Source organism: Pan paniscus, chromosome 5 (assembly GCF_029289425.2).
Source record: "Pan paniscus chromosome 5, NHGRI_mPanPan1-v2.0_pri, whole genome shotgun sequence".
Classification (NCBI taxonomy): domain Eukaryota; kingdom Metazoa; phylum Chordata; class Mammalia; order Primates; family Hominidae; genus Pan; species Pan paniscus.
This window is the reverse complement of record NC_073254.2, coordinates 153,070,043-153,089,567: the sequence shown is the minus strand read 5'-3', so window position 1 is coordinate 153,089,567 and position 19,525 is coordinate 153,070,043. Positions and strand designations below refer to the sequence as shown.

The 19,525-nt window shown below is 36.7% G+C and overlaps 1 long non-coding RNA gene across 2 annotated transcripts; it reads right to left on the bottom strand.

Annotated features, from left to right (window-relative positions):
• Positions 1–686: 686 nt before the first annotated feature.
• Positions 687–19,268, bottom strand: LOC103783154 (uncharacterized). 2 transcript variants are annotated; one of them, XR_008955700.2, is made up of 4 exons: positions 18,769–19,268; positions 10,780–10,833; positions 7,100–7,277; positions 687–1,170 (listed from the first exon to the last, which is right to left on the bottom strand). It is a non-coding gene; the product is annotated as an uncharacterized LOC103783154 (long non-coding RNA). The 2 variants fall into 2 exon arrangements; XR_004672182.4 differs by lacking the exon at positions 18,769–19,268 and having other exon boundaries at positions 687–1,075; positions 10,780–11,439.
• Positions 19,269–19,525: the final 257 nt, after the last annotated feature.

The following is a 19,525-nucleotide window of genomic DNA, read 5'->3' as shown; positions in this document are numbered from 1 at the left end:
GCTGGTGATTGAGAGTTGTGAAGCAGAGCAAGGACAATGGAATGAGATCAGGTTTGTTTTGTAATTTCGTATGCTGTAATCAGGGAAGGTGTCTCTGATGAGGTGACCTATGAGCAGTATTGAGATACAAGGGAGCATGGCATGGAGGTAATCAGGTGGCGCAGAGCCAGTGGAGGGAGCAGGGTTGGTTCAGTTAGGACCTCCCAGGCTCTACTAAGGAAATTGTTGGGAGGAAGTTGTGTATGAATGTGAGGTCCACTCTTTTTTTTTTTTTTTTTTTCTGTTTCCCTTTCTTTATGTAGAAGGCATAAAAGCAGAGTATGGAACCCAAAGAAGCCTTCCTTGAAATTTTCTACTTTGCAATTTAGCCCTGGTGACTAAGATCAGGTTAGAAGTTAGGACTGGAGAAGTAGAAATAGCCAGATGGTGATGAAAAAGAATTATGCTTAAAGTCTCATATTCCCGATCTTTATCGTGATTCTCAATGTACAACTTGGAATTGATGAAACTCAGTCATGTGAGCTGATACTTTCTTGAGTCCCTGAATCAAATAAGACAGTTATTAATAGTAAGCAAGTTCTCAGATTTTTTTGGTTCTAAGGTTTTAGCTGAGTGAAAGTATTAATAATAATGACAATAACCACATAAATAACTTGCATTTGAATAATGAGTTATAATTCTCAATGCCTTTTTCTTAGCATTATCATTTGTTCCTCACAAAACCCAATGGGGTAGGCAGCAAACATATTAGCACTATCATTTTATACATGGTAAGTGTAAATTCTCAAAAATAAAAGTTAGGTGATTCATCCAAAGCCATATTTGTAAAAGTCAATGGAGACAGGACTGCAACACAGACTTTATTCTTCGTTCAGTACATCCATGTATGTTCTCCATGTTATTTCAAAGTGATGTCTCTATTTGGAAACTGTAAACTGAGGGAAAACTGTCCAGTCTAGAAGTACATGTTTCCTTTGCCAACATCAAGCACCATTCCACTGCCACGCTGCAGTGACTCAATCCATTCTGCTTTCAGGTTGAGTGTTCTGCTCATTGTAAAAAACTTCTTCGTGATCTGAAAGGTGAGACAGCAGTTGAGGGTTCTTATTCTCACTCTGCTCCCAACTGTCTTCTGATCATCTTTAAATTCCCATTTCCCATAGTGGAAGACTAGGGGAGAGGTGGGAATGGTTAATGGGTACCAAAAAAACTTGGAAAGAATGAATAAGACCTACTAGTTGATAACACAACAGGATGATTATAGTCAATAATAACTTTATTGTACATTTTTAAATAACTTAAAGAGTGTTCCTGGAATGTTTGTAACTCAAAGGATAAATGCTTGAGGAGATGAATACCCCATCTCCAAGATTTGCTTATTTCACATTTCATGCCTGTGTCAAAACATCTCATGTATCCCATAAGCATATACAACTGCTATGTGCCCAAACAATTAAAAATAAAAAACTAAGTAAATTCTCATTTCTCTTTCTTTCTGAGCACCTATGTAGTCTAGATGAAAGTAGACCTGTTATCAGCCCCTTTTTATCTCCTATCTCAACCCAGGAAATATTAAAACATTATTTCTAACACATTGGTCTCAATTTAGACCAACCTCAAATTTTACTTACCCTTTAAAAAGTTGTTTGATTCTAACCTTTCTTCAAGTTACTTTCCAGGCCCTCTACTTTTCACACCCAACCTTCTTTTAAAAATTATATTCCCTATCTTCTTTCTTCTTCATCCTGTTCTTGCTTTCATCGTTTCATTAAATATTGTCATTCTTGCCAATCAAATTGTCTTCTTTCTTCCCATCCTCAGAGACTGCCAAAGCTTTCAGCCCTCCTTTTCTTTTGCACTGAACTCAGCCTATCCCTAGTGCTCCTATTACCAGTTTTCTTTCCAATCTAATCTTTCCTCACATTGTTGCAGAATGTTCTTTCCAGCCCAAACTGATTCTGACAGTCTCCAATGCAAAGCAATCTCTGTTGACTTCCATGACCTGCAATATGTAATCCAAATTCCTTAGCTTGGCATACAAGACCCATCACAAGCTGGTCCAAACCTCCTTTTTGCACTTTATTTCCTGCCTCAATCATTCTTTCTCCTTTCATGGCTCCATGCAGGTGCAAATGCTATTTCTTCTGCCTGGTAAATGCTCATTCATCCTCTAACACCCAGCTCAAGGGTCACCGTCTCCCATTCCCCTGTGTGATTCCAAACTATGTTGATTATACCCTTTCAACAGTTCTCGCCATATGGCAATACTGTTTTTCCACTTATGTGTCCGTCTCCCCAACTATGCTGTGTTTTGCTCACTGCTTGGCACATAGTAGGTTCTTTATAAACTTTTCAGTAAGTATTGATATGAATAAAGAAATTCATGAATGAAGTAAGGGAAGCAGGTAACTTTATAACATAAATATCAACACTTATGTCCTTTTATTCACCACGAGGGAATAAAAGTTCAACATTACAATAAATAACTTACATGAAAGTGTGTGTGTGTGTGTGTGTGTGTGTATACACACATTTGCCCCAGTAACTATTCCCTAAGTGTATTTCAACTACTGTAGTTTTAACAGCTGTCATATATGTAAATATTGCAATAAATTTGAGGTTGCAATTTTATGGCATTGAAGTGAAAATGAAAAATTCCAGTGAAACACTATACTGCAGCGGTATCATAGAGGCTAAATATTATAGATCACTATCACAAGACGTAAAACCATGTGAAGCAGTGAACCTTTTTTAACCTCTGATAAAAATGCACTGTTAAGGGATTAATAACATAGCTTTTATAAGATATAAGATACAAAAAGATAGATATAAGATATAAATAAGATGTAAAATGATGGGAGCATATCACAAAAAAGTAGATAAAATTGGATCAAGAAAACTAAATATTCAATAATATGTAAAAATTATTTCTCTTTATTCTTTTATCTTTTCAAATGTATCTGTAACATACATGTATTATTTTAATAATGGGAAAGACAAGTAAAAAATAGTGTGCTTACATAACTATAAGCTCTTTAAGTCAAAGAAACAGTTTAACCAGTGGCTAAATAAAATTTTTAGCTACTTAGATATTTTAATGTTATCATTAACAAATCTAATGTTTTTATATTTCTTTTAAAACAAGATTGTTTTCTTCTAATTTTAAGAAGAACTTATTTGTTGTGAATATCTAAAGGACAAAAAATTTAAATTACTCATAATTACACTAGCTACAGCACGTGGAATTATGGCTTATTGACTAATTATGTCAATATATCCTCCTTATTCAGCCATTTAGCATATACATTTCTGTGTCCTTCTTTTATTTTAACCTATTAGTCTGTCTGAATTTCTGATTATTTCCTTAGGAAAGTTAGTCTTTGTATGGAGATGATTCCCAAATTTACATCTCCAGTCCTGACCTTTCCACTGAGTTCCAAATATAAGCTCACATATAAAAGTTCTTCCTTAATGGCTTCAGGCATTTCAAAATCTAGCAGGCATCTCAAAGTCAATGGGGCCAAAGCAACAACTGATTCCCCTGCCACATTTCCCTGTTGAAACTGTCCCTCCCAAATGTTCCCATGTCATAAAAGATCCCCCAACATGGGTAGGCCCATTTGCTTAGGTCAATAATCCATGGGTCGTTCTTAATTTCTCTCACTGCAGCTTCCTCCATCCAAGAGCTATCAGCACCTCATTCAAAATGTGCCCTTCAAAGCTTTTTATCTCTCCTGGTGCCTGCCACACTCTAATGTAGTCTCCATCATCTCGTCTCTAGACTGCTTCAGTAATCTTCTCATTAGCTTTCCTACTTGAAATCCTGCCACCCTATGAAGCCTGTTCAAGAGTACACCACAATATGAATGGTTTTGACTTGTAATACGACTTGAAAATGTCAATCATCACACTGAGACTGAGAGCTAAGCTTTTAGATGTGCCATCTAAGGCCCATGCCTACCCCTTGTGCTCTTCCCATCAGTACTTTGCTGGTAAATGTTAAAAAGTGGGAGTAATAAAAGTCCTGGTTTGTAGCATTTGCTGATTACTCTGGTGTACATACTCCTCTGGTATAAATCCTTACTGATTTCAAGCTACCAGCGTGATGTCACTGACCATGCTATTGAAAAGAGATGTTTGTAATCAGCTCTTAGAGGCAATATGAACGGGCCACAGCACATCACTGGGACCCACCACACTGGGTCTTTTTGTTCCCACTGCACACTCTTCTGCTTTAGAGCCTTTGCATCTCTTCCACCAGGACCACACGTGGCTGGTTACATATTGTTATTTGATTATCAGCTGAAATATCACCTGTGGTAATTAATTTGATGAGTCAACTTGGGTAGGCTACAGTGCTCACTTGCCTGGTCAAATAAGAGCAAAACCAACTTGCTTGGTCTTCATTGCCGTGAAGATAAATTAGGTGGGATTAGCATTTAAGTCAGTAGACTTTGAGTAAAGCATCTCATCCTCCATAATATGAGCGAGGCTCATCCAACAGTTGAAGACCTTAAGAGAAAAGACTGAGGTCCCCGAAGAAGAAGAAATTCTGCCTGCAGACTGATTTCAGATGCAGTAGTACAACATCAATCCTTCCTTGGGTTTCCAGCCTGCTGGTCTGCCCTGCAGATTTCAGACTTGCCTGCTCCCACAGTCATGTGAGTCAATTTCTTTTTCTTTTTCTTTTTTTTTTGAGACAGAGTCTCGCTCTGTCGCCCAGGCTGGAGTGCAGTGGCACAATCTCGGCTCACTGCAAGCTCCGTCTCCTGGGTTCACGCCATTCTCTTGCCTCAGCCTCCAGAGTAGCTGGGACTACAGGCGCCTGCCACCAGGGTCAATTTCTTAAAATAAACCTTTCTCTGTCTTTGTTTCTCTCTCTCTACACACACACATATGTATGTACATAAGTATGTAACTATCTATCTATCTATCTATCTATCTATCTGTCTACCTAGAGATATGTATACACACACTATTAAAATGTATATACATCCTACTGGTTGTTTTTCTGGAGAACCCTCACTAATACATCACCTCTTCAAAGAGAGTGTCCCTGACAACCCCTGGTCACTCTTTAACATATTACTCCAATTTATTTTCTTCACTCTACATGTCACTTTCTATAATATCTTACTTATTTGTTTATGTACATGGTTATTGTCTATTCTCTCTTGGCCCCACTAGAATGAAAGTACCATAAGAACAAGTACCTGGACTGCCTTGTTAATTGCTGTATCTGTCATCTTCTTTGCCTGTCATAAAGTGGTGTTTTTCAAAAGTGTGGTCAATGAGTAATACTAAGAAATGTAGTTAGGGGGTCAAAGAAGATATTTTTAAAAATGTAAGACTCTTGGTACTTTAAATGCTTTATAGAAAGCTTGTATCAATTACAACTGTCATCAGTGTCAGTATTAGAGTGACTATCTCAATATTCTCTCATTTACATCCTGCATTACTATTTTGGACAAGTTCTGCTAATATAACCAACCCCTTAACCATCCTTTATGTCCTACTAGTCCACTACTCAAAAGAACATCATCGGATTAGACAACCTGACATACACATGTGGCTCACAGCATGATACAAAACACCTCTTTACTTTCCTTCTAAATGACCAACTGTGCATACTGAGGCTATCTCAGACAGACATTAGAGAGTCATCCTCCCTTTCCCACTATCTCAGTTTTATTTTTTTCTCTCCATCCTAGTCCTGGGGTCAAAGAGGGATCTCCAGTAGCATTGCAATCCTGCAAAATAGGAGGGAATCAAGAAAAACAGCTCCTCCAGACCCAGGCTCACAGCAAAACATTAACACAGCAATGAATCTGCTCTTATAAAAGGATACTTGTTCTCTGTCTCTTCCCTGTACTTGAAGAGTAGCTTGTTATTGTAGCTCTGTATTACATTTTTAATAACCAGTAAAGCAAGCCCCCCAGAATACCTCTTCAAGCATTTCTTTGATTTTTTGTCTTTTATTCTTTCTATTATTCTCAGACTATGGTCTCGGAAGGGAAGTTGGGTGAGCAAACCCGTCTAGTATAGGGTTGGGCTGGCAGGTGGGATGGAGGATGTGTGAAATCCCATTGCATATCCCCTTGTCCTCACTAATCCAGCAGACAAAGTGATATCTCATTTTAAGTTGGTAACATGTTTTATTATATTTATTAGTCACAAATATTTTCCTCATCTGTGAGCTCTTATTTAGAAACACATGGACCTCTTTCCTATTGGCAAACTTACTGGTTGGCATGAGCTCTATTTAATGACATAACCCTTTGTCATTTTTCTGAAAATACTTTCCGAATTTATTGCTGATCTCTTAATTTTGCTTATGAAAGGATTTAATGTATCACAGCTTGGGCTTTTTATATTGATTTTTTTCTTCTTTAGTGATTACTTCTTTTTCTGAAATCTGGAATTATATTATTATTTATATAAATTATGTATCATTTTATTTTTTGACATTAATTTTTAATTTATCTGAAATGTGTTTGGTTATAATATTTGAAGATAGTTTATTTAATCTACTGTTACAGCAGCATTCATTATATATCTTTGTAATTTATTTGATTTTTCAATTGTATTTTTATTTAATGATTTTATTTGGTTTATTGGAGTTTTGTTTATTTGTTTGCTTATGGTTATTTGCAGTGGTACTGTTGTCATATAGAAAATACTTTTCATAATTAGGACTTGTTTCTAGTTTTTTTTCCTATTTCTTGAATCTGCCTTTTGATTCTTGAATCTAAACCACTCTGCCTTGTTAATGTGGCCCTGTATTACATTTTTAATAACCAATAGATCAAGTCCCCCAGAATACCTCTTCAAACATTTCTTTGATTTTTTATCTTTTATTCTTTTATTATACGCATCTTCAACAGGTGCTACGAACTCAAGAAAATCCCACTAGGAGTCCCACTGTCATACACTATATCTAGAACCTAATATGAGAAAAATGTCTGCCTTTAAAATGTCGAGGCTCTTATCTAGCAGCACGAAAAGATTACTGACTCTTAATTAAAATAAAAAATTATGGTAAAGATATTAAATGAATAGGTGATAGGTGAAAACTATAGAGATAATTTTGGGTAAATACCTGATTTCTGGATCCAGGCCATAATACCAATCTTCCCATCTCCCACCTTCACACAATTGAACATTCTGATTCTTACTGAGCACATATTCTTCGTGATGAAAACGATTTTGTCTTCTTTCAACACTCAGTTGTATATGCTACACATTCAGATACCTGATGTAAATTTTTGACCTTGCGTCTACAACATACAACAAAGTTGAAATGAAAAAATCATTTCAACTTTCATTTGAAGCGTGAAGGAAGAATTATATATCTTGTAATACAGGAGGGAGATTACCAAAGGAAAGAGGAAAATGATCAAATTAAGCAAATCTCATAACTCTCTTCTTTAAACAGAGGGGTAAACCAAAGCTAAAAGCATTCCAATGCATGACTCAATTCTCCTCTTGATCCTGTATAGTTAAAGATTGTGTATTCACAGAAGGCTCACTTCACTAAGGAAACCACAGTGAATCTATTATGCAGGAGCTCTTATTTCAGGATGTTGCTGCAAGAATTCCTTAGGGTTTTTCCTGTAACCTTGAGCAACCTCTTTAAACATCATTCACCAGTCACACACAACTATATATAATCATACATTACAAGACAAAAAAAAATTTCCCTTACTTTCAATTAGATTAGAAAGCCATATTTTTCTCAAAAACATTTTTAGTCCTTTTCCCCCGAAGTTTATAATTACTTCTTTTATTTATGATTGTATGGAACAACTACAATTCTTAAATTAAGAGGATTTTTCAATGAACTCTAACCTTTCTATTGCAGTGCAAGCATAAATACTCAATTGTTGTTTGATTATTTATCAAGGGCTGGGCTGTGGGCTTAAAGTTTCCCATTGCATTTTGTAATTTACTAGATGTTTTGGAAATATAAGAACAAAGGATAGCTAGAACTCCAGAAAAATGTGGTATCTGATGAAAATATGGGAGTTTTAAATCTTACTATTTCCCCAAATTAATTTGCTTATAACCAATTTCCTTCTCACTTAGAAAAAAAATATTTCCTGGCCCCTAACTAAAGAGTCAAATATTAGAAAATGCTTCACAGGAGCATAAATACTGGAATTCCTCAGAAAAACAAAATTCTTCTTTAAGTGGAATTAGAACCCTATTAATTCATTGTATAATGACAATTCTGTTTTTTCCTTTACTCTTGCAAGAGTGCAATGATTGCACCTCTTTCAATCTAAGAAATAATTGCACCACTATTGTTTTATCATGATATAATACCTGTGTTTGCCTGTCAAATACAGTATATTGAGTTGAGAACTAAGTTTGAGAAAAGTAGTATATAATACGGCTAACGTCCCCTTCAAGTCCTAGAATAAAAACTTTAGACCTTCTTAGAGATAACTGTTAACAGTTAGGAATTCTGACATTACCACACATTTTTTTACAAACAATAAATGTGTAAAAAGTAATTTATCATTTTTGAAAATAATAAATAATAAATGTGTATGTACAGATAATAGGAAAAATCTGTATGTACACATTTATTATTTGTAAAAAAATGTATATACATATTTATTATTTGTAAAAACTAAGAGCATCATGAACCTCATAGTGTCTAGTAAACATATAAATTGTTTTTAAAGCCTCTATTAGTGATACAGGATCAGATCAAGATTATTAAAAGTGAAAATGAATTTGGTACAACGAAATTACTTCTTGGAGGCAGCATGTTATGAAACTCTTATCATGCTCTGTAGTTTAACTGGAAGAGTTTCTACAGTTTAGGATAGAACTGGAAAGACTTCACATAATAATTGATGAAGACATCTGAATAGCTGGTATTAAGGATACATTCACACTTTACTTCTTTCATTGCCAGAACTTTTAGGCCATCTGTAGAAGCAGTAAATTTTACCTAAGGTATTTAGACAATAGAAATATTCAGGAAAAATAAAGATGCACATTCTGGAAAAAAAAAACAGTTCAAATCATGTTTAAAACAATTGTGTTTATGCACAAGGAAAGAAAAAATAAAATTTAAAGCATGAGATAATTAAGTGACTTTTGTGGACTCTTACACATTACCTGTAACAAAGGGGAATAAAGTCATTGAGGCTTTTTTTTAATGAATAAACATATTTTTATAAAACATGAAAAATTTCTGAAAACCAATAACAAAGATATCTGGTGTGTGCGACATCAACATTCATTTGACACATTTTTTATTACAAATTTAATATATACTAGATTATACTCAAAAACTTCCAAAGTTTCCATTGCCTCCTAGAGTCATGATTCTCAATTCTAGCCTAGAAAGCTTTTTTAAAATGCTTTTGTCTGAGTCTCTTTCTTGGATAATTCAATCAGTATCTCTGAAGGTGGAGCCCAGGTATTGGTGTTTTAATAAGAGTTCCCCAGGTAAATCTAATGTCCAGCAAATGTTGGGAAAAAATACCAAATATCTCAATCTGGCATTCGAGGATTAGCTCTTCAAGCCTTGGCTCCCATTATTTTCCTATATGAGTGTATATGTCACTCTGTATGATTTAATAACTACATTTGCCTTGCATTTTCCAATCTCTAGACACATCTTTGCTAATGCTTTTCCTTCTGTGGACTTCTCATCCCTCATACCAAAGTTTAACCACTTGTTAAGACCTTTACAAGACACTAACAGCTATTGAGTGTTCAATCTTCCCATTCTATAGAAGTATTTACATCCCATACTGTACTTCACAGCCAAGTGGAGAAAGTGAGTAAGCTAAAGGCAAGAGTAAAATGGGGCTTGATAACAAGGGTAGAGGGTGCTGTGAGAAAGCACATAGTAAGAGCACCTGACTCAGACTTGGAAATCTAGGAAAGCTCCTAAGGAGCTGGGGCCTGAGGGATGAGTGAAAGTCAGGAGAGGAAAAGAGCATGTTCAGAACAAGAAAGAGCATGTGTGGTGGCTTAGAGTCAAGAGACAACATGGGTTATAGAGCAGGAAGTGCTCTCTCTATATAAGGTGGGAAGTGGTTGTTGGCAAGTCTAGAGGGAAAAACAGAGGCCAGGTTATGCAGATAGTGTCAGTTTCTGTTAAGAGCTTGGGTTTTAATTAAGGAACAACAGTGAGCTAGGGAAGAGTTTTAAGAAGAGGGTTAGCACAATAACAAGCAGTTTAGAAAGATCAAGTTTGCTGTGGTGTAGAGGCAAAATTGATTTGGGTGGGAGCAAGGCTGGAGACAGGGAAACCAGTCAGAAGGTTTTCGCAATAATCAAGATGAAAGATTATGGTGGCATGAGCTAGGCAGTGCCAGTGGCTTGGGCTGTGACACTGTCTTGCACACAGCTGCAAATGCAGGATCGTTCTTTGTAGAGAACTCCCTAGAGAGCAGAAGAAAAAGTTTCCAGAGCCATCTGTATGGAAGTGGTGGCTTAAGCCATGGAAGTAGAAGAGTTTTCCAAAGAAAAAAAATTAGAAGAAGGTAAAGGACAGAACCTTAGGGAGTGCTGACATTTAAGGGAAGAGTCAAGAAGAGGCATGAAATAAAGAACAGGCAAGTACTGAAGGGAAGCAAGTTAATCATGTATTGACTAAGGCAAGATTTTTGGACTCCTCCTTGGCAAACTTGTCCACTGGTACCTAATCAGGCATCTGATCAGGTAGCACAGCCATCTTTTATTACATTATATTGTGTATCTGTGAATTATTATTCACAAAACTGGAGTATAGATTCATTTAATTTTGCATACCTTGTCTTAAACATGCAGAAGTTGGGTTCAGTGTAGCACATCTTGGTGTCACCCCTATAAAATATTAGTAGAAAAAAAGAAACTGAAGACCAGAAATGTTAACAAAAATAATAAAAAAAGAAGGGAGGCAGAAGACAACGATAGCAGGAAAAAATATAGTTTTAACAATTGATAGAGATAAGGAATAATAAACACAGTCCCTAGAATTTTATTAAGATGGCATCTGTAAAGAAAGAGGTTTCTCTGACTTTCCAGGCAGGACAGGTTATATGCTCCCAGGCACTGTGTGATTCACCTTTGTAGCATGCTTCAAAATTGTTATAAAATACCTAATTATATAACTAGTTAAAGTGTGCTCCCAACTCGGGCTGGAATATAAGCATCTAGAGACCCAGGGCCATATTTGTGTCTCCAGCTACTAGAATAATATCTGACAGGTGGAACATGCTCATTAACTAGTTATTGAATAAATGGGGGAGGATAAAGAGATCTCACACAGAAAGCACTGAAAGAGAAAGTACAAGATGAAGGGAGGTGGGATTCAGAGAGATGAGAAGTATGGCCCAGAATGCAGGAGTCAACAACTGTTGTAACTTGAAAAAGCACTAATCATAGGGTGGCCATATGTCCTGGTTTGCCGAGGACGTCTCCAGTTGACACCTGTTCCCTCAGTGTAATTACTAAAAGTGCCCCCTTTCATTCTCAAAAGAGTCTCAGTTGTTGTGATGAATAAATATCTAGAACATTTAACTAGATATTTGAATGGAACATCAGATAAAGAAAAAAATATATATGTGTGTTTAAAAAATACAACTTTAGTTATATTTCATTTGGGGTGAAAGTTTATGGTGAGCAAAATAGTATAGAAATTAGCATACTATACCAATTTAATTATAAAATTTAAGGTTTATTAGAATTCACTGATCTCTCTTTATTTGACTAATGTTTAGTCAAATAGTTTTTTAATTGTTTAATTTTAAGAATATAAACTTGGTCACAAGGTCCTGATTTTGTATTCTCAAACGCTGTTTTCACCATGACACAATGAAACGTTTTGGAGTATAACTCTGCTTTTGATAGAAGGCACTACCAGGCTGTTCTCCTACTTCAAACAGCTGTCTGTAAACCCCACTCTTGAACATCAACCACCTAAATTTGCAAAGCCCTGGGAATTCTTTGGATCAAAGCATCTTTTAACTGAACAACACTATTATCAATTTGAATGTGAATTCGAAAGTTTGCCTGGTGGGTGGAATTGAATTGCCCTGCTGATTTTATTAAGCTGATCAAACTTCACTATCTCGTAGCAATTCTTTTCTATCTACTGTTCAGGATAAACAGATTCTCAAACTAATCCCAGAAAATACTGAGTAATAACTTTTCATTTCAGTGTGGGCCATGACAGGCACAGGTGAGGAGAGTTAATCAGTTGCAGGCTGTTCTGCTGCTCAAAGCAGCCAGAAATCCCTCTAGAATCTTGTTATTCCACAGCAGATGCCCCAGTTTGAGGAATAGTTGAAATTTTTTCCCTGCCCAGAGATGCTATAAATTTGTCTTATTCATTTTGTATCCACACTATCTGATATATAGTAGTGGCTCATTATAAAATGTTCTGGCTTTTTTTTTTCAGCTTATTTAGCAAGTTTTTGTTTTTGTTTTGTTGTTTAGACACAAGGGTCTTGCTCTGTTGCCCAGACTGGAGTGCAGTGGCACAATCATAACTCACTGCAGCCTCAAACTACTGGGTTCAGGTGATCCTCTTTTCTCAGCTTCTTGAGTAGCTGGGACTACATGCACACATACCACACCCAGCTAATTTTTTAAAAAAATTGTAGGGAGGGTGTCTCGCTATGTTGACCAGGGTGGTCTTGAACTTCTGGCCTCAAACAATCCTTCTGCCTTGGCCTTCCAAAGTGCTGGGATTACAGGCTTGAGCCACTGCGCCTGGTGATTTAACAAGTTTTTTATACAATTTAGCAAAATTTATATAGTGTGGCAAACACAGCACTTACAAACATTTGTTGAACTGATAAAATTGTTATCCACTGATTTCCCTGGAAAAGGATTTGAGAAGGCTTGTATGAAAGTCATTTATAGGTTTTTTTAAAGAATGAATTGAGGTCATATTTTTGAAAATTATTGTTGACCTTACAGTTTTTCATAACTATGAGCCTTATTTTTATTATAATCATCATGCCAACACTTAGAGAATCAAAGTTACATAGTGAAGGAATAGTGTAGAGGTCATTGCATCCACATGAAATAGCTTCCATCCTCCTCAAAGTCCTTGGCTAGTCTTCAGCCTGATCATACCTGGGCCCTTACTTACTAAGCAGGGTGCTTTCAACTACTGCAGATCAGGGTTAATTCATTTCTGTTCCTGGTTCTGTTACTCACTAATTGTGTGAATGCAGAGAAGCCTATTGTTTGCTGAGTCTCATTTTTTTCATCTATAAAATGCTACCATCTTCTGCGCTTCTACGCTCCCATAAGACCTTACAGTTGCCTCTGTTATCTGAGCTGAGATTTATTGATTTCTCACTATGTCAGATGCTGTTCTAAGCTTTTTATATCTAACTCATTAATGGAAACAAAAACTCTGTAAGTTTTTCCATTTCCTTCCCTTTTTCTCTCCCTCCCTACCTCTCTTATTCCTTCTTCCTTCCTCGCATAACAAGTATATATATATATATATATATATGAGTATATATATATATTCTTCCTCCTATAACAAATATATATCCAAAGTTATACAGCTGCTATGAAATAGAGCCAGAACTCAAGCAATATGGTGCGAAAAATTCAAACTCTAACCACTTATTTTATTTTTCGTTTTAATTAAATGAGTGCACATCTTTTCTGACCACTAAAATGAGAGTTTCTTAAGACCAAGGACTGTATTTTATTAATATTTTATCTGCCTTATACCCAATTGTTTAGTTGGTATGGGGCACATAGTAGGTATGCCATGAATATTTGCCAAATATACAGCTGAGTATTTGCCTGCTATCTCAAAAGGATCACCTATCACTCCTGTGATTAGGTTATGTTATGTGGCAAAGGTAAAGAGATTTTGTAGGTAAATTAAGGTTACTAATCAGTTGACTTTGAGACAGTCAAAAGAGAGGTTATGCTGGGTGAGCCTGACCTAATCAGTTGAGCCCTTTAAAACAGACTCAGCCAGGCATGGTGGCTCATGCCTGTAATCCCAGTACTTTGGGAGGCCAAGGCGGGTGGATCACCTGAGGTCAGGAGTTTGAGACCAGCCTGGCCAACGTGGCAAAACCCCATCTCTAATAAAAATAGAAAAATTAGCTGGGCGTGGTACCGCATACCAGTAATCCCAGCTACTCAGGAGGCTGAGGCATGAGACTTGCTTGAACCTGGGAGGCGGAGGTTGCAGTGAGCCGAGATCGCACCACTGTGCTCCAGGCAGAGTGACAGGGCCACTCCGTCTCAAAAATAAAAATAATAAAATAAAAGAGACTCAAAGTAGCAGCCAGAGAAGCACCTACTGGCCTTGAAGGAGCAAACTTCTGTGATGTGCAGAGGAATCACATGACAGGAAATGGCAGATGGTCTCCAGGAGCTGGAGACTTCAGTCATATGTCACTAGAAACTGAATTCTGCCAACATTCAGTGAGCTTGAAAGAGAGTCATGAGGCTTAGACAAAAATCATGTGCATGGCTAATACCTTGATTTTAGCCTGGTGACACCTTAAGCAGAGATCCAGCTAAACTCATGACCAGACTCCTGCAGACCGTCAGTTAATAAAGGTATGTTGCTTTTAGCTGCTAAATTTGTCATAATTTGTTGTCAACAGTGGAAAACTAATCCAGAGCCACTCTAACATTAAAATTTGGGTTTTGTTGAATTTCTAGATTTGTGTGTTATGATTGGAAATATGAATTGACTTTGGAAGAGGGAAGTAAAAAGGCTGCCCTTCCATGGCATCCATCAGCATTGGTCTGTACAACTTTCTCATGTTTTATTTTTTTCCGCTTTACTCCAGATCCCCACTGCTATTCCAGCCCCCAATGGGCACCCTCTTTCATGTTGTAATATATATCTTTGGCTATGTAATGATCCTCACACAATACAGTGTTATTGAGCAATTGTGTGCGTGTGTGTGTGTGTGTGTGTGCTCTTAATTCATATAAATGATATTGTGTCATACTTCTCATTCTACTTCTAACTTTATTCTCTCAAGCTTATGATTTCAAAATGTAGCCACATTGGTACTATTCATTATTATCTAAAATTCATCTGCCACTTATCTATTTCCCTAGGTTTTGGACCTTTACCTAGCTTCCAACTGCCTTCTTCCACCAACATTACTGTGGTAAGTATCTTCAAACATGTCTGTGTATGCTGGAGAAATATACTCAAAAGGGGTATTGACTGATGGTAGGGTATGTGTTTACGTGGTTTTATTAGGTGCTGTCAGATTGCTTTCTGGAAGGCTAGCTTACATTTCAACCAGCAGTGCAGGAGAGTTCCTGTTTCTGCATAATCTTACTAAAACTTAGTGTTGTTTAATTTTTTTTTTAGTTTATTCAATTCGATGGCTGTAAAATCTTACCTCATTAGCTGTTTGAATTTCCCCTTCTGTGACATTCCAATTCATGTACTTTACCTATTCTCTTTCATTCTTTCTCTCCCTCAGTCTCTTCCTTCTTTCTTCTCCCTCCCTCCCTTCCTTCCTTTCTCTCTCTCGCTTCCTTCCTTTTTTATTTTAATTTGCAGAAGTTTCTTATACATTCTGATATTGATCTCTTTTTACATGTATTATCATTATATTTACCAATTCTGTCACCTATGTATTTAATCCCCAATTTTAATGTACCAATTATTTTCTTATGATTGAGACTCTGGGGGTACTTTTTGTAAAACCTTTCCCACCACAGAATCACAATTTTTCCTTTCACATTTAGTTTTTTATTTAATTTGAAATTTATTTTTGTATGCAATATGAGGAAGGCATCTAATCTTACTTTTCCTCCTGTGGACTTCTCATCCCTCATACCAAAGTTTAACCACTTGTTAAGACCTTTACAAGACACTAACAGTAATTTCCCTCAACACATTCAATTAGCAATCTATTTTTCCCCACTAATTTGTGGTATCATCTTTTATTATATATCAAGTACAATAAACAGATTAATTTCTGGGCTATCCATTCTAATTTTTGAGTCTGTTTGTTTCTGTACTAGTGCCTCAGTGATTATTTTTTAAAATAATTGTTAAGTCTGAGTCCTATAAGAAGCAGACACAAAGGTGGAGAGAGGGCTGGGAGCTAGGGGAGTCATCAGACCATCATGCCAGTCTGACCTCGAGTGGAGAGGCTATGGAAGGAAAGAAGAAAGGTTGCCAAAAACCCTCTTGGGCTGCTGTGCAGTTTTAAGGAGAGTTTGTTAAGGTTGTTGGAGAGTCCTCGAGCCAAAGCTGCCTATTAGAAGCCTTTCATGTCCTCCAGTATTGGGCTTACCCTACTATTCCCACCATGCTTAATGCTTGAGTAGGAGCAAGCCTATTCTCAGGCACAAATGCACCAACATGGTAAAGCATTTCAGAGTGCAGCACCTAGGGACTGGCCCACTCATGCTTGCTGCATTAGAGATGGAGAGGGGCACCCCTTTGTTACCAATATGGTGAATCCACATGGGGATTCAAGACTGAATCTTCTTTTCAAGACTGATTTAGTGATTCTTGGCCCCTAAATTTCAGAGTAAGTTTGTCAAATTCTTCAAAATATCCTGGTGAAATGTCTATTGGAATTGTATTGAATTCTTGGATTAATTTGGTAAGAATTTGTGTCTTTGAAGTGTTAAGCTTTGCCATTCACAAATGTATCATACAATTTTATTTTTTTCAAGCATTGTTTTATTTAATTGAGGAGGATTTAAAGATTGTCCCATAAAAGCCTTGTGCATTAATTGTGGTTAAATGTTATATAATTTAGAAGATTGATCGCTATTTCAAAGTCTATTCACCATTTATTGGTTTATGATTCCTCAACACGTCACGCTATGCTTCTTTGGGTCTTATACATGGTGAATAATCTACTTTTTTTTGGTTTTGGTTCACACTTTGTCCTTATGATTTCCATCTCTGCCATTTACATGGACACGTCTTCTCTTTGTTTAAATGGTATTATTAATAATACCTTTTCCACTTCCAAGTGTTTATGAGTGTGTCAAATAAGCCAAAGTATATGGCTTTGTAAAAGCTTTGTAAATGGAAAAGTGCTAAATAGATTAGCATTTTCCCAGGGCGTAGCAGAAAGTGAGTGCTCAAGAAATGCTTGCAGACTGGAGATGGAATGGAATGTTAGCATATTATAATAACATATTTTCATTTTCCATCACCCAAACTCTCTACTTGTTGTCTTCAGCTATACGATGGGCATAGCCCCTTGAATTTCTCAGATTCAATATCTCTTGTATTCTGTAAATGAATAGTGCCCTCTTCTTACTCCTTTGCCATAGTAACTTACATTTAGTAAGAGCTTCCAGGTACATGAATGATATTTGCCTCCTGGGATGCATCTCAGCTTTTTAATATTAAGGGTGAAAATAGCCTTTTTATGTAAGTTCAAATAAATATCTTGGATAGTGTCTTCAAATATAACTCCAAATCTTATGAGGTTTACCATCAGCTACCTGTCACAGACTCAAAGATAGTGAAGCAGAAAGCAAACAACAGTGCCAAATATTTTGCAAATTATGACTTTGCATTATCAAAAAAGATTTCTTGTAAGTGTAACATAGGAAATATGCTTGTTAAAAATTCATGGAGTACCATCATTTTAATAGTTTTATTAATTTATTAATGTGGTTTCTAAATTAGTTTTTGTATATCAATAAAATTATTTTAAAATATATATAATAGTTAAAGGACAGCTTCCCACTCTAAGTCCTCATTCAGAAAACGACATTTTCTGTTTCCCTCTACTGCTAATTTGCCATAATACATCTGTTTTTATCATTGACTTTGGATGTTTTTGTAGCTTGTGAAAATACCGAATTTTCAATTCCCCCTTAAACATTTCCCCATGATTCTTTTAGGCCATCTATTGGCCACTTTCCTTTAGCTCAGTAAAGACTCAAGAACAGTGCCTGCCTAATCCCCTATCACCATATAAATAGGCAATAAAGAATTTACAGCAAGGTCAACTCTTAGGGGGAAAATATTTAAAAGATCATTAAAGTAATTATTCCCTGGAACCCAAGGTAATTGTTTTAAAATCAGATTTCTATAGTTGTATGGCAATCAAATGAGCAAAAAGTTAAGAGAGTTAGGCACAAAGTGTGTCACTGGTACCACATTCAGCAGCCTTTCAAATGATGGTTTAGATTTCATGGTGAAATCACACAGATTAAATGGCATTCATCGTGTCATTGGGTTTTACTGTGGGGCTGAAGATACAGGTGTAAAGTTCTCTTCTGGTTCTGCTTGATGTGATTTGAGTCGTTGGTCAAGGCAAGCTTCTTGATGGCTCGGTTTTCTGATTTATACTATGCTTGTCACTCACTTAAGGAAGTTTTAGGTGAGGAGGATGGAACTCAACCTGATTCATTCATTGGTGATGCACAATAACTGTATACTTCCCACCCAGGTTTATTTATTCAAACCTTCCAGACAGCTCCTTCTGGTGTTTGTCGGCCAAGACTTCTGTGTTATTATGGATAGCCCCATAGCAGCTCTCGCCATTGTAAATAAATCCCCATATTACAAACGGGAGGAGTCTGGCACAGAAAGAACACCAAACAGCAGCACTTTCAAGTATTATAAATATTTTAACCAGGGTCAACACTTAATGAATAAGGAATGTTTAATAAAACACTTAGGAAATACAGGCACATATGTAAGTGCCAAATTATCAGAAATATCACTTACTGACATAATGTAACATGTTAATACACAAACCCCCAGGATATGATAATTTGTGTATTTATTTCTGAAAAGAAACATGACTGAAGACTTACCTAATGTCAACTGATTAAACTACATCAGACGGTGTATTCATTTTCTATTGCTCCTGTAACAAATTCCCACACAATTAGTGGCTTAATACAACATAAATTTACGGTCTCACAGTTCTGTAGATCAGAAGTCTGAGTGATCTTGGCTAGTTTCTCTGCTCTAGGTCTCACAAGGTCAAAATCAAGGTGTGTCGCCAGCCTGGCCTCTTATCTGGAGGCTCTGGAGAAGCCTTTTTCAGACTTATTCAGGTTGTTGGCTGAGTTTAGTTGCATGCAGTTGTGGAATTAAAGTCTTCATTTCCTTAGTGGTTGTGGGTAGGTGTCAGCAGGTTCTCAGCCTCCAGAGGCTGCCCCCATTCCCTGGTTCATAACCTCCTTCATCTTCCAAGTCAGCCACTGCAGAAGTTCTTCTCACTCTTCAAACCTCCCTAACCTCCCCTTCTGCCTCATCTGTCCTGTCCCCAGCAGGAGGAAGTTCTCAGCTTTTAAGGACTTGTGTGATTAGGATTGTCTCTCTTCTTAATTACATCACAAAGTCCATTTTGTTGTGTAACATAACATAGTCATAGGTTCCATGAATTAGGATGTGGGCATCATTGGAGGACATCCTACCTACCTTCCACAGAAGGTAAATTACAAAGGAAAAAGTCACTCCACTGGATTTGGTCTATGTGCATCCACCTTTGACAGGCCTAGTGATAGGCAACATACTTGGGGAGAAAATCCATTATGTGATGTTTCCAATGGAAGCCTTATCTGT